Here is a 13,005-nt window from a genome sequence, read left to right on the forward strand (position 1 = left end):
CAAAATGTCTATTGAAGTGACCATGCCGTAACTCGTCCAATACCGTGGACACGGCTATTCGAATAGATTTTACACTCTGCAGAGGTTGTAGACTTTACCCACAAGTAGGGTACCGCACTACGAACACCTTAGTGTCGCTGCGGATCCTAACAAAGCCATTACCCACCTTAGCTGAATCTAACTAGCCAACACGGAAGCAACCATGGGTTAATAACCTATCAACAAAGTCATAACTGGGACATAATTCACACAAATTGTATTCCTTCTCCATGATCTCCCGTTGCTCACCAGCTCTCCTTTTGGCTAGCAGAACAACTAGTGGGATTTATGCTAAGCCGTTGCCCACACAACGGTCGAGTAGTTGTATGATAAGTGGGTTAGGCAAGATGACACCTCAGTTCATCCTTACATTAACAAGACAGACATCTTCCAACCATGCTCAACCACAAAGGTACGAGCTCACCAATGGCATTTCACACAGGAAACACCGTCCATCTCATCAGGTTATATCTTTATTTTATTTTCCTGAAATTCCGTTTTATCTTTTAAAGCACTCACACCTTTATTTTTGATAAAGTGCGTTGTGGTCATGATTAAAATATAATAAAGAGAATAAAAAGATCCTAAGCATCTCTAGCAGTAGTTAACATCCAATAGAGAAAATCCTATATAGACATTAACCTAGGTCAAGAAATAGTCATAGCAATCAAGGGGTGGCTATCCAACCATGTCTTGCAATAAAACAATGCATTTTATAAAATAGGCCAATAGGTTGTGTTTATAAAACTGGGATAAATATACATCAAAGGATGGGATTGGACTTGCCGTCCTCAAAGCCTTCCGGAAGCTCCTCCTCGAGGTACGGGTCTTCGGGCTCCGGCTCGCGGTACTGCTCCTCCTCGGTCACACCGTTGGCTACAACACACAAACAATCACATAATAAAAACAAAGTTCGCCGACAAGCTAAAAAAAGAGAGAGGGAAATAGAGAGTTTCGATTAAAAAAATAGAGAAGACTATTATATTTGTCTGATGTGGATCCTGAGACTTGGAGAAAATATTTGGAGATGATACGTGGTGGAGTTTGGAGTTGATTCGGAACAAAATGTCGCATGAACTGATAAGTTAAAGGTCATTTAGGGAGTAGTTTAAAAGGACGAGGACTTATTTGTAATGAAATAAAGAGATAGATGGAGCTCTGATTAAATATTTAAGAGAGGGAGGTGGACGGCTGCGGACTGCATAAGAAGGAAAAGTGGAGGGGGTTATGCATAAGTCTGCCTTTCTTCTTCCTCGAGACAGAACAGGAGGGGGGAGGGGAACGGTAGGATGGGGGACGGGGGGCGGCCAGGCCATTGGCGCCGGCCCCCTGGTGCATGGCGACGCCCAGGGAGGAGGGGAAAACAGAGAGGAGGCTGAGGGGGTCCGATTCCGACCCTCATCTCGTGCGGAGACGGTCTACGGAGGGTTGTCCACGGAGATGGGTGGTGGCCGGCAATGGAGAGCGGCGGCGGCGAGCTGTAGCACGAGGTAGAGGAGGGGAGGTGCTGGGGCGGCGTGGGCGGAGTGAGGGGCGGTTCGGGGGCTGATTTATAGGCCGAAAAGGAGAGGGGAGATGGCCGGCAGGGGAGGGTCACGGGCAGTACAGGAACATCGCCATTAATAGCGGCCGGGATGCTCGGGGACAAGGCGCAAGCTGCGAGGGCGAGGGGACGGGACGGAGATGGACTGGCGCACCAGTGGGTCGCACGCCGGCTTGGCGTGCACGGGCAGCAAGCACACAGTGGCACAGCGAGCAGCAGCGGCCGCGGCGGCCGTGGGGTGACGCGGGCGTCGCGATACGAGCGCTCGTGCACAGCCAACAATGGGGGCAGCGGCGAGTCGTGCGCTGGCCCGCGCGTGCGCGCAAGGAGTGGGCTACAGCTTGAGCAGGCAGCACGCATGTGCTCATTTAAATAATAATAATAAAATTTTTATTTTATTTTTTATTTTAAATTTTCACTCTGTAGCTCAACAATTTAAATAAGCAAAGATATGAAATTTAAATTGTTGCGTTACTCAACAATTTAAATAAGCAAGCGGTAGAATTAGAAGAGAGAAATAAAATGGATTTGAACAAAATATGAGAAAAAATTAGAAGAGAGAAATAAAATGGATTTGAACAAAATATGAGAAAAGAAAAGAGGGGACACGCGCGCGGCATCGACGATCACGGCCGGGCAGGCGCACGCGGCCGACCGCGACACGATGGTGATGCGACGGGACGGCGGGGCCGGTGGAAAAGGAAAAGGGACGGGCGGCTCCATGGAAAAAGAGGAAGAGACTGCGTGATGTCGGGACGGCGAAAAATCGGGAGGTGGGCTTCGGGAGCTCGAGCGGCGGAAAAGGTTTAAAAGATTTTTAAGCGAGTGATTGGTAATGCAATTTAAATAAGATAAAAATACGGGCGTTACACTCTCCATATTCAAAACCTCCCAACCTTCGTATCTTTTTTTCCTTGAGAAAACACGGATCGGTCTCTTCCACCTATCCATCCACCCATTGCTGCACCCATCCATCGCCGTGATCAGGCCTCCAGCCGCCACCCATCATGCACATGAATCATTCTGTGAAGCCTCCTACCACGAGGTACGATCCTTGTATGAATGATCTAGTTTGTGGTGCCAGTTTGTATTCCAACATGAATGATCTAATTTGTTCTGGCATGCCAGTTTGTATTCAAAATCAACGCCATAGAGTATGGATTCAGATGATGAATTCAATCAGTTTGTAATGAATGAATTGATTGATCCCTTCTCTTTGGATGATGAGGATAATTTATTTTTTAGTGCGGCGCACATGATCATTGAGGATTCGGTTAGTAATCCAGGTTGAATTGGATCTGTTGAGGGATATGAGGTACTGGATCGTGAAAGACTGTTGTGGCACAATCTTCTTTACAAAAACTGTTTCTCAGATAATCCTACATTCAGAGCGAAGATTTTTAGATGCAGGTTCGCATGTTTTCTACAATTGACTATCAACTTTTTCGCTGATGTGTATTATAGTGTTGCTATTTTTTAAGTTGTATCGTAACATAGGTTTCGGATGAGGCGACCAATATTTATATGCATAATGAATGCTGTTGAGGAACATGATGGCTATTTTGTGTAGAAGAGGAATGCAGCTGGTGTGCTAGGACTATCTTGTTTGCAGAAGGTCCTTGCGGCTTTTGAGATGTTAGCTTATGGAGTACCGACTGATGTTTTGGATGAGTACATACGTATTGGTAAGAGTACCGCTCTTGAAGCTTTGAGAAAGTTTGTAGTAGCTATTATTGAGGTTTTTGGACTGGAGTACATGAGATTGCCCAATGAATAGGATACCGCTAGGTTACTTGCAATTGGAGCGAGCAGAGGATTTCCTGGTATGCTTGGGTCCATAGATTGTATGCATTGGAGCTGAAAAAATTATCCTACTGCATGGCACGGGATGTACAGTGGACATAAAAAGAAGTCTACAATTATACTGGAAGCAGTTGCATCTACTGATTTATGGATATGGCATGCATTCTTTGGCATGCGTGGTTCACATAATGACATCAATGTTCTACAAAGATTTCCTATATTTGCAAGGCTTGCTGAGGGGGAAGGTCCACAAGTAAATTACAACATCAATGGCTATGATTATTCAATGGGTTATTATCTAGCTGATAGCATATATCCGTCGTGGGCAACTTTTGTTAAGACCATTCCAGAGCCACAACGAAATAAGAAAAAATATTTTGCAAATACACAAGAGGCATGCTGAAAGGATGTTGAACGTGCATTTGGGGTTCTACAATCTCGCTTTGCTATTGTTCATGGGCCGGCTCATTTGTGGGATGAAGACACGCTCCATAATATTATGATGGCTTGCATCATAATGCATAATATGATTGTTGAAGATGAGCGAGAGGAGCAATATGATTACAAATTCGATGACATGGGCCAATATGTTTGCAACAATGAGGACATGGAAGAAAGGGTGACAATTTCCCACAATGGTGCACCTGAACTTGAAGCTTTCATTCAGAATTTCAAAAACATCGAGAAAAAGAAACCCACACTCAGCTTAAGGCAGATCTGATCGAGCACTTGTGGCAAAACCATTCAGATTTATACAATTGATTAATGTTGATTCAATTTGTGTACTACATTTAAGAATTATTCAAGAACATGATACTGTTATTTATGCATTCAGGAATGTTTATTTATGCAATATTTATCCTCTATTTCACTAAAGATTCCAGAACATGATACTTTTATTGGCTGTTCAGAAAGCTAAAAAAAACGTCAGGAAGTACCCGGCTCTTGTTTAAAAAAATATTACAGAACAGTACCCTGAAATATTGAAGAAACCACTCTTGTTTAAGTGATCAGTACCTTGAAATTACACAACAGTACCTGATAAATTAATGTAAACAGTTTCTGAAATTAAAACTGAACTAAAAAATGTTTCATGACTTCAAAAATGAATTGATACTGATATGAACCAACGACACATCTAGATATTGAAACGTCTTGCAATGATCTCATTCTGACACCCTTCATAATATTGCTGTTGCTTGTAGTTCATAGTGCTCAAATCCAAACCAAGGATGAAAATTATCTCGGGTGAGCTTCTCTGCTATGTAGCTCAGCTTGGAGGTTTGTAGATGTAATGTGGAAGAAGATGCTTTGAGATTACCATATAAAGAATGGTGGAACGTGGTTTCCTAGCTCGGTATTACCATGGTAGTATATTTATACGGCAGCAAAGAGAGATCAAAGAGATTACAGGAGCACGTTATTTGAGATCTAGATTCGGTTGAATTATAACTTAATTCCATACCTCTATTCTTATCTCTAGCAACCAAATCATCTCTAATACAACATGAAGTTTGTTATCATTCTGTTACAAATTATATACATAATTTTTGTTATTATGCATCCAGATTACATTATTTCTATCTACATAATAAAAATTATAATCTAGAAGAGGTAGAATGTTCTATATAAGAATGGATGGAGTACGAGATAAACCAAACATACTCGTTACATAATAGATATCTTCTACTTTAATTTTTCTAGATAATAGATTTTACTATGCATCTAGATATAATATATCTAGATCCATAATAAAAATTACGCACTTAGAAAAATTAAAATAACTAATAATTTGAAACGGAAGGAGTAATTTCTCCATTAAACCAGTTATCGAACGAGGCGATCAGGCGATGTTGTGTGAGTTGAGAAAATTGCAAATTTAGAACTCCAAACATTATGCTTCGCAGTTTTGCCATTACTATTGGGACTCCAAACATGTGCAACTTATTTCCACTGCTGTTGGGTGTATTTTCTCTCTTTTCTATTTTTTTCATGTATTTGGCATATGAATTGAATGTATTGCTCTTTCTCATTTTTTTCACCACACTTGATTGCGTACGTTAGGCGTGGCGTGCCTTCTTGATGCTTTACCGCCGCCGGTAGGCAGGCTTGCAAGCCGCCGCAGGGGCAGGCTGGCTGGCTCGCCACCACCGCCTGGTGCCTGAGCACAAAATAAAATTGTGCATTGCATTTTTATGAAAAAAAATATTCTGGGCATTAAAATGAGCGTAAAAAATAATCCGAGCACATCTAAAAAATATCTTGGCACAATAATAAGCACAACAATCATGAGTTTATCTCGGAAATCCACGAATTTAGCTTAAACAAGTTCGTCTAGTATAAAATAAAGTATGAGTTTATATTTCATCACAAATAAAGACATCACATATCATAAAAATATCGTTCACCCAATATGAAGCCTTCTTTCTGGAGTCATCTTTTTTTCAGCCGAAGTAGGCGTCCTCTCAGAACAAATGGCAGCGTGTTATGGAGGGTTGCCCTCTCTTAAGAAGAACGCAAGCCGGCTGCACAGAAATACAGCATGGCAATTAGATATATGCAAAAACTTATTATATGGTAAATGTGTCAGTATTCCTTATCTTCTAGTGACCCTTCCTGAATTATCTCATAATATTTCTTCTCTAATTTGCCTATGTGGTGTGCTAAGTTCTCCTAGAAGCTTTTTGTAACATTCTTACTAGGTTGCTTCTGTTTCCTACAAATAAAATAGATTTACTTTATAATAACATCCCCCTGGTATTCAAATTGCAGATGAAGGAAATCAATACTCGCTTCTTTTTTTATATCCCATTGAGTCGGCACTTCGAACTAAGTGCCTGTGACCCTTTCCACCGCACCTCACGCAAATCATAGGTCCTCTAATCATTTTCTATCCCTTGCATTGGTTGGAGCAGTAGCATTGTCACATCCATTGCACCTCCACCTTTGGTTGTATCTTCACCATCTTTGGCACCTTTCTTCTTATGGCCACCTTCCATAAATTCTTTCAGCCTAAGTTTCCTTCGTCTTTCTACATCCCCTTTAGCAAGAGGTGCATCAACAACAAATAGTAGTTCCACCAGTGGCCATTCCGTTTTGTTTGGCATTGGCTCGATCTCTCTGCCATAAGCAGCCCTGAACCTACCCACCGAGTAATACTCATGCACAAATTATTGAAGGTCAAGTCCCCATTGGCTACTTCCAAAGGCCAATACATGCAGTTGACATGGCTTACCAATATGCTGCCATTCAAGACAAGTACAACTCCTTTGATTTAACTTTACAATATGCCTCTCAACTTTCCTGCTATGGTCCCAAACCTCTGCACTCCAATTAGAAGATGGTACAATTCCAAGTGCCCCAAACCTTGCCATTAGTTTAAGCATAATAGCTGCAAGTATCCTACCTTTAGGTGTCTGTATGCAATATTTCTTCTCTTGTTCCATAATTGCATGATCATTTCTCTAATCTTATCAGCATGATCGGCAACAGGTAAGTCTTTATGGTCTCTTGTCCAGTTATTGACTCTAAAATATTAGTAGTGATGTAGTCACATTTAATTTCTGAATTAAAGGCACACCTATATACCATAATAGGTTATGTGGGTTTGTAATTACTTCACTGCTTCTGATGATTGAGTAAGAATTATTGCCATATGGTCATAGAATATGCCTTCTCTGTAAACCCTTGAGCAGTATATATCTGGCCGAACCTTCTAAACCTTTTCACAAAAATTTTCATAAGATGATAAAAGCATTCTCTTTGCTCTACATTTGGAAAAATATTCTCCACTGCATTCTCAAAGCCCTTGCAAGCATCTGAACAAATAGCAAGGAGTGGAGGATCATCTATTGCCTTCTTTAATTGTTGCATGAACCAAGTTCAGTTGTCTTGTGTTTCAGAAGCTATGAAGCCATAAGCAACTGGATACACCCAATTGTGACCATTCACTCCTACAGCTGCGGCTAACTAGCCATTCCACCTTCCATTAAGTTTTGTAGCATCTATTCTCAGATGAGGCCTACATCCTATCAAGAAACCATCAATGTATGGTTTAAGAGCACAGAAAAAATGATGAAAATATACTTCACCATCCACTTCAAGTAGCTCAATCTCCACAACACTCTGAGGGAACATCTTAAGTACCTCAGCCTTCCACCTTAACAACTCAAAACTCTCTTCCCATTTACTATAAACCTCGGCAAGAGCTTTTTCTCTACCCCGCCATATAGTATCATATGAAACTGTGAACTTGTGTTCCTTTCACAACTTGTCCTGCAATTTCTTAGCACCAATTTTTGGATGATCTCTAAGGATATACACAGCCTTGCTAGTTACCCACTTCTAAGACGAAGTTCTAGTTTTGACGCTCATGGTAGAAACACATGTATGGTGATCAACCAAAACTGTCATCTGCAAAACACACAAATAATGAGAACCATGTTAATTTTGAAAAAGAATTAATCTACACATATCAATTTATTTATCTCTGCAGTGCTTTGCCTTTTATGTTTGGTGCCATTATTTTTCAAGGGCAATCATCATTTGACTTGCAATAACACATATATCTCTTCTTATCTGACTTCTAACTCAAACTCCTTATTGATGGCAAATTGTCGCACTGCCATTTTGGACTCCATTGTTGGGTAGACTGTACCAATATCCATTGGTGGGTTGTTCTTATCGTATGATATCACCATCTCACTTGACAGGGCATCACTTGTAGGAATGACAGCACCATGGGTGGAGGGCCCAATGTGGCTCGGTATTGCTTGGGCAATACCTTGGCCCAGCCCAAGAAGGGTAGCAGGGCTTAAAAAAAAACTTACCTGCTCGACTCGCATTTGGAGATTAGCACTTCATGCTCGGATTGCAGATATCTATCATGAGAATTTCTCTTTTGATGACCGCAAGACTATAAAAGATCAACTAAGAACTTTCATTATTCATGTGCGAAGAGTTGAAGAATTCAAGGCTTGTTATGATCTTGCGAGTCTATCAAAAACAATGATTCAACTTGAGAGACATATTGTGTTTCCATTGGTTTATCATCTCATTGAGTTGGCATTGTTGTTGCCAGTGGCAACCGCAACGGTTGAAAGGACCTTCTCGGCTATGAAAATTATTAAGACTGAATTGCGCAACAAGATGACCGATGGATGGTTGAATGACTTGATGGTGTGCTACATAGAAAGAGAAATATGCAAAGAACTTGATTTTCAACAAATTAAAAAGGCATTTCAAAATAAGAAAACTAGACAAATGCAATTGCCTAGGTCTCCTAGACCTAGACGTAACTAGAGATATTTTTTATTTCACAAGTTTAACATTTTTTTATAGATTTCACTAGACAAATGCAATTGCCTAACTCATATTTATTTATTTATTTATTCAGATTTAAGAGCTATGTAGCCTAATGTGAATGGATAATGATCACGATGACCTCTTTATAAGGTATTTTCCGCTTTCATTGTATATTTTTTTGATATTAGTTGATCTAGATTGTGTTGTAAATTTTGTCCTCTTCGCGTTAGCAATACCTTAATTTCATCGCGTCCTCCGTCACTGGACAGCACCATCGTAATCAAGACCCTGTTCATCCATTAGGCGATCAAAGACCTCTGTTTGTACATTTGTTGTCTCCTCTTCTCTTAAGCCTAAAAGTTCATACATCTGATTTTCACTCATAAGTGCAATTCGACCTGCCTCATCATGTGTCTCCACTATCTATAAATTATCCCAGTCAACTCTTCCATATTTTCCACAGCCTCTAGTTCCAACCTAAAAGAAACTTGTAATCTGCCTCATCACTGATGACAAGCCATTGCTATGTCAGCAGCGGGGCTGGTGGTGAGCTCACACGGTCAGGTGACGGCGATGGCAAGGCCGCCGAGCAGGTCTGTCTATCCCGTGCAGCCATGGCCGGCGTGGCCTTATGCGGACAGTGAGCACACATCGGGCTGTCGATCACACGTGGCGCTGGTGGCGAGCGAGTTCAGCAGTGAGCCAACGTTGGCCTTCCTATCGAGCATGCTCGTCCTCCTCCGGCGTCCTTCTTCGTTTTGCCCTTTTGCAGATCAATATTTTTTTGCCAAACAACGAGCATGTTCGATAGGAAGCAGGCTAGCAGCAGACCACGACTTGGGTATCTCTAGCAGCAGCTCCAAAGGAGAATCACATGAGCTTTGCACTGCTGTTGACTTCGTCTGTATCCGTATCTGTTTCGTGGTCATTATTTTGTTTGTGCTATCCATAGTACTTCAGGAGCTTGTATTGAGGCTGAGCTGCAGCATTTGTTTCTATCCAAACAGCAAAATTACAAGCGGAGATAGACACAGGGCATTCCTAGTGCACAAGGGATTACAGGTGTTTAATGTCTCGCTTGTAAAAATTTACAAACTTGCCAACAGGCCTATAGTAATGTACTAACCCGACACTGTCAGTGGTCGGCATGTGTTGACCTATAGATTTGGCAATTTGTCGGTCATATTTGCTGAATTCCTGCATAATATGATGTAAACCAGAGTGCTGCTCATCTATACATCAAATCGTAGGTCAGGTTTCAACAACTTGTTCAAAATTGCAATTAAACATTAGAAACTTGATTGTGTACGAGAGGAGCAGGCGCGGCAGGCCGCCGGCGGCCTCGTCCAGGGCGAATGAGCACCGCCGCGACACGCTCCGCTGCATGGTGCCGGCGCCGCGGGGCTGGAGCTTATCCACATCTACGTCACCCCAGTCAAGCGCTTCCTCCAGGCGCTGTGGGCAGCCGGGGTCCTCGGGTCCGTCGGGACCTACCTCGTCGCCGCGCAGCCGCTGGACGAGGGCCTGGTGCAGTATGTGCTAGAGCATCCAGCCACCCTCTGGTTGCGCAGCCAGGCCTCGGCCAGGGCCCGTGCGGCCACGGCCAGGCCGGCGTCGGGCGGGGCAGCGGCCGCGGGCACGCTGCAAGCGGCCAGGGCTGCCTCGTCGGGCGGCTGGCCCTTCATGGCCGCCGGCCCTAGATCTTGAGAGAAGTCGAACGGGAGAGAGAACGTAACATGGTAAAAAAAAAAGAAAAGAAAGGGCAATACGGTCAATTTATATGCTAAATATATGAAAAAGAAAATAGAAGAGAAAGGAATATACCAACGGCAGTATTAATCAAGTTGTATATATTTGGAGTTTTCAATTTTAATAATAGCAAAACTACGAAGCACGATATTTAAAGTTTCAAATTTACAATTTTCTCGCGCTACTGCTGCTCAAATAGAGTGCGTGAAGGTCGTCAGCTGGTCCGCAGCTGGCCTGTTCGAATAGCGACCGGCGGAGAGCGGGCGACAAGCGCCAGGTGGCAGGGGGGGTAGGTGTCGACCGGTGGCGGTGAGCTATCCAGGAGAAGACGCGTGCGTGAGACGCGCCGTGCGCGAGCGGTCGTGACCGGCCACGTGTGGGGCGAGCCTTCCCGTGGTGGGCTCGCGTGCCGTGCACTGACGGGCCACTAGCGTCTTTCCTCTCTTGGAGGATTATTGGGCCTCAGAGCTGGGCTTCAGTCCGGCGGCAGAGCCCATGGAAAACGCTGTCTGGCTCCAAGATGGTGACTGCCTGTCAGGCTGCGATCATCTGGTCAAGCTGTTGCCTGAAGCAGGGGCAATGCCTGAACTCGAGAGTCGTGACTCTCCAGCTTGAAGACTGATCATCTGAGTTCGCTGTCATTCCAATGATCTGGGGGTGGAACTTGAATCAGGGGCTGTGCCTAAGCCGAAGAAGATGCTCAAAACTAGCAGGTGCAGAAAACTAAACTGCAACGGCTGGAGAAAACTAGACTTGAATCGAGTTCATCAACTGCTGCTGGAGCTGCTATGCCTAACCTGGAAGCAGTCCATACTGAAGACTGCCATGAACTACTAGATACACATAGCCTGTCATTTGGATGCAGAGCAATGCCTAAGATCCTCGAGACTCTCCGAATTGAACGGAGCAACAATCTTGAGGCCTTGTCACTTGAATTGGGAGCAACACGCCAACACCTATGCTTGGCAGTTGGCACCCTCAAAATTAAGCCGGCCCTTTGAAACGCACCGGTCTAAACAACCGGAGCTAAACATATATTTAAACACTACAAAACAGTCTCCGGTGAAAATACATTACACAAATGGTGCCACAGTTATACATAGCTTTATTTAATACGTTCGATTATAATAATAATATAAACTAGGAATACAACAGCAGCGGTGATAAACGCAAGGGTAAACTCTTCATCTGACATGGTGGCTTCTACTGCAACGGCACCACTCCAGACTTGGGTATAGGGCACGAACTACTCGCCTTCCTCAGGCACGAAATCAGGATACTCTGCAACAAGTCATAAACGGGTGAGTACAAAAGTACTCAGCAAGTTCCACCTCACCCTACGGGAGGGGAAATGACATGCACGATGCACATTAAGCACAAAGCATTAGTAATGCAACTTATGGTATGCAACTCTTCCCGACACAACCCACAGTAGGTAGCTCACTAGTTGTCAGGACCACACCGTAGCCTGTCCATTCCGTGGACACGAACCATTCGAATGGATTCTACACTCTGCAGAGGTCGTACACTGTACCCACAAGCTCGACTGCCCGAACGGACAACCGACATAGCTGACACCCAGCCGTGGTCACGCCCCAGCCCGGCCACACAAACCCTCGGGCCCTGACCCCAATGATCTATACCCGTGAACCATCCCTGCGACCGTCAGGCTAACCAGTGGGATTAGGCTAAGTCCGGCCCATAACGGAACCTGTGGTCGTACTAAAGTAAGTTAGGTGAGATGTCAAAACAACTCGGTTCTTATGATTCACCATGGCAGCAACCATCCCTCAACTTGTCAACTCGAGCCTACCTCCACGGTAGCACTCACCTGCCAGTCTACCACCACGGTAGCGCCGGCTCCAGCATACCCAGCTGCCCTAGCTTCAGCCAAATCCCTTCATATCCTAGTCTCAACTCTGGATATGCATAACTACTCATGTGCATGTATGAGCACACTCAATCACTCAAGCACCGTTATATGTAATCAATCCTAAACCAGGGCTACAACTAGACGTCCTCACATGGATGCAACCGCTCACGTAGGGGTCGATGAAACTTGCCTTCGCTTACGTACGCGTCGGCGGCGGCGGCTTCCTGCTCGCGGTACGGGTCTTCTGGCTCCAGCCCGCTGTATTGGTCTTCGTACTCCTTGGTCGGCTCCTCCTCGATCACTCCGTGATCTACGGTGGAAACGGCACAACCGGCAAACAAACACAATCAAGCTATAAAATAAGCTCAAATGGAGATGAAAATAGAAGGAATAGATAGTATATGATTTGAGGAGAGTTTAGGAAAAAGAGTTATACGAAAAGGAGTTGATACGAAGGAGATATTGGGTTTACAGCATTGGTTGGTGTTCATATAGAACGATTTGGATTAGGTGCTCACGGCCTGGTGGGTATTTTGGACCTTTATTAGTATTGCGGAGGTAACGACCGGGGAGCTGCCTGCCATCTCACCTTGGCATGGAACAGCTCGAGGAAGAGGCTCAAGTGTTGGGGCTTCGTCTCGTGAGTGAACTGGGCTCGTGAGAAGTGGTTTAGCTAGCGAAGTGAAACGGCTCG

The 13,005-nt window shown here is 43.9% G+C and overlaps 1 pseudogene; it reads left to right on the top strand.

Moving 5' to 3' along the window:
• Positions 1-2,738: 2,738 nt before the first annotated feature.
• LOC112885539 lies at positions 2,739-4,106 on the top strand (annotated as a pseudogene).
• Positions 4,107-13,005: the final 8,899 nt, after the last annotated feature.

The sequence above is a fragment of the Panicum hallii genome, chromosome 3 (genome assembly GCF_002211085.1).
Source record: "Panicum hallii strain FIL2 chromosome 3, PHallii_v3.1, whole genome shotgun sequence".
Classification (NCBI taxonomy): Eukaryota; Viridiplantae; Streptophyta; class Magnoliopsida; order Poales; family Poaceae; genus Panicum; species Panicum hallii.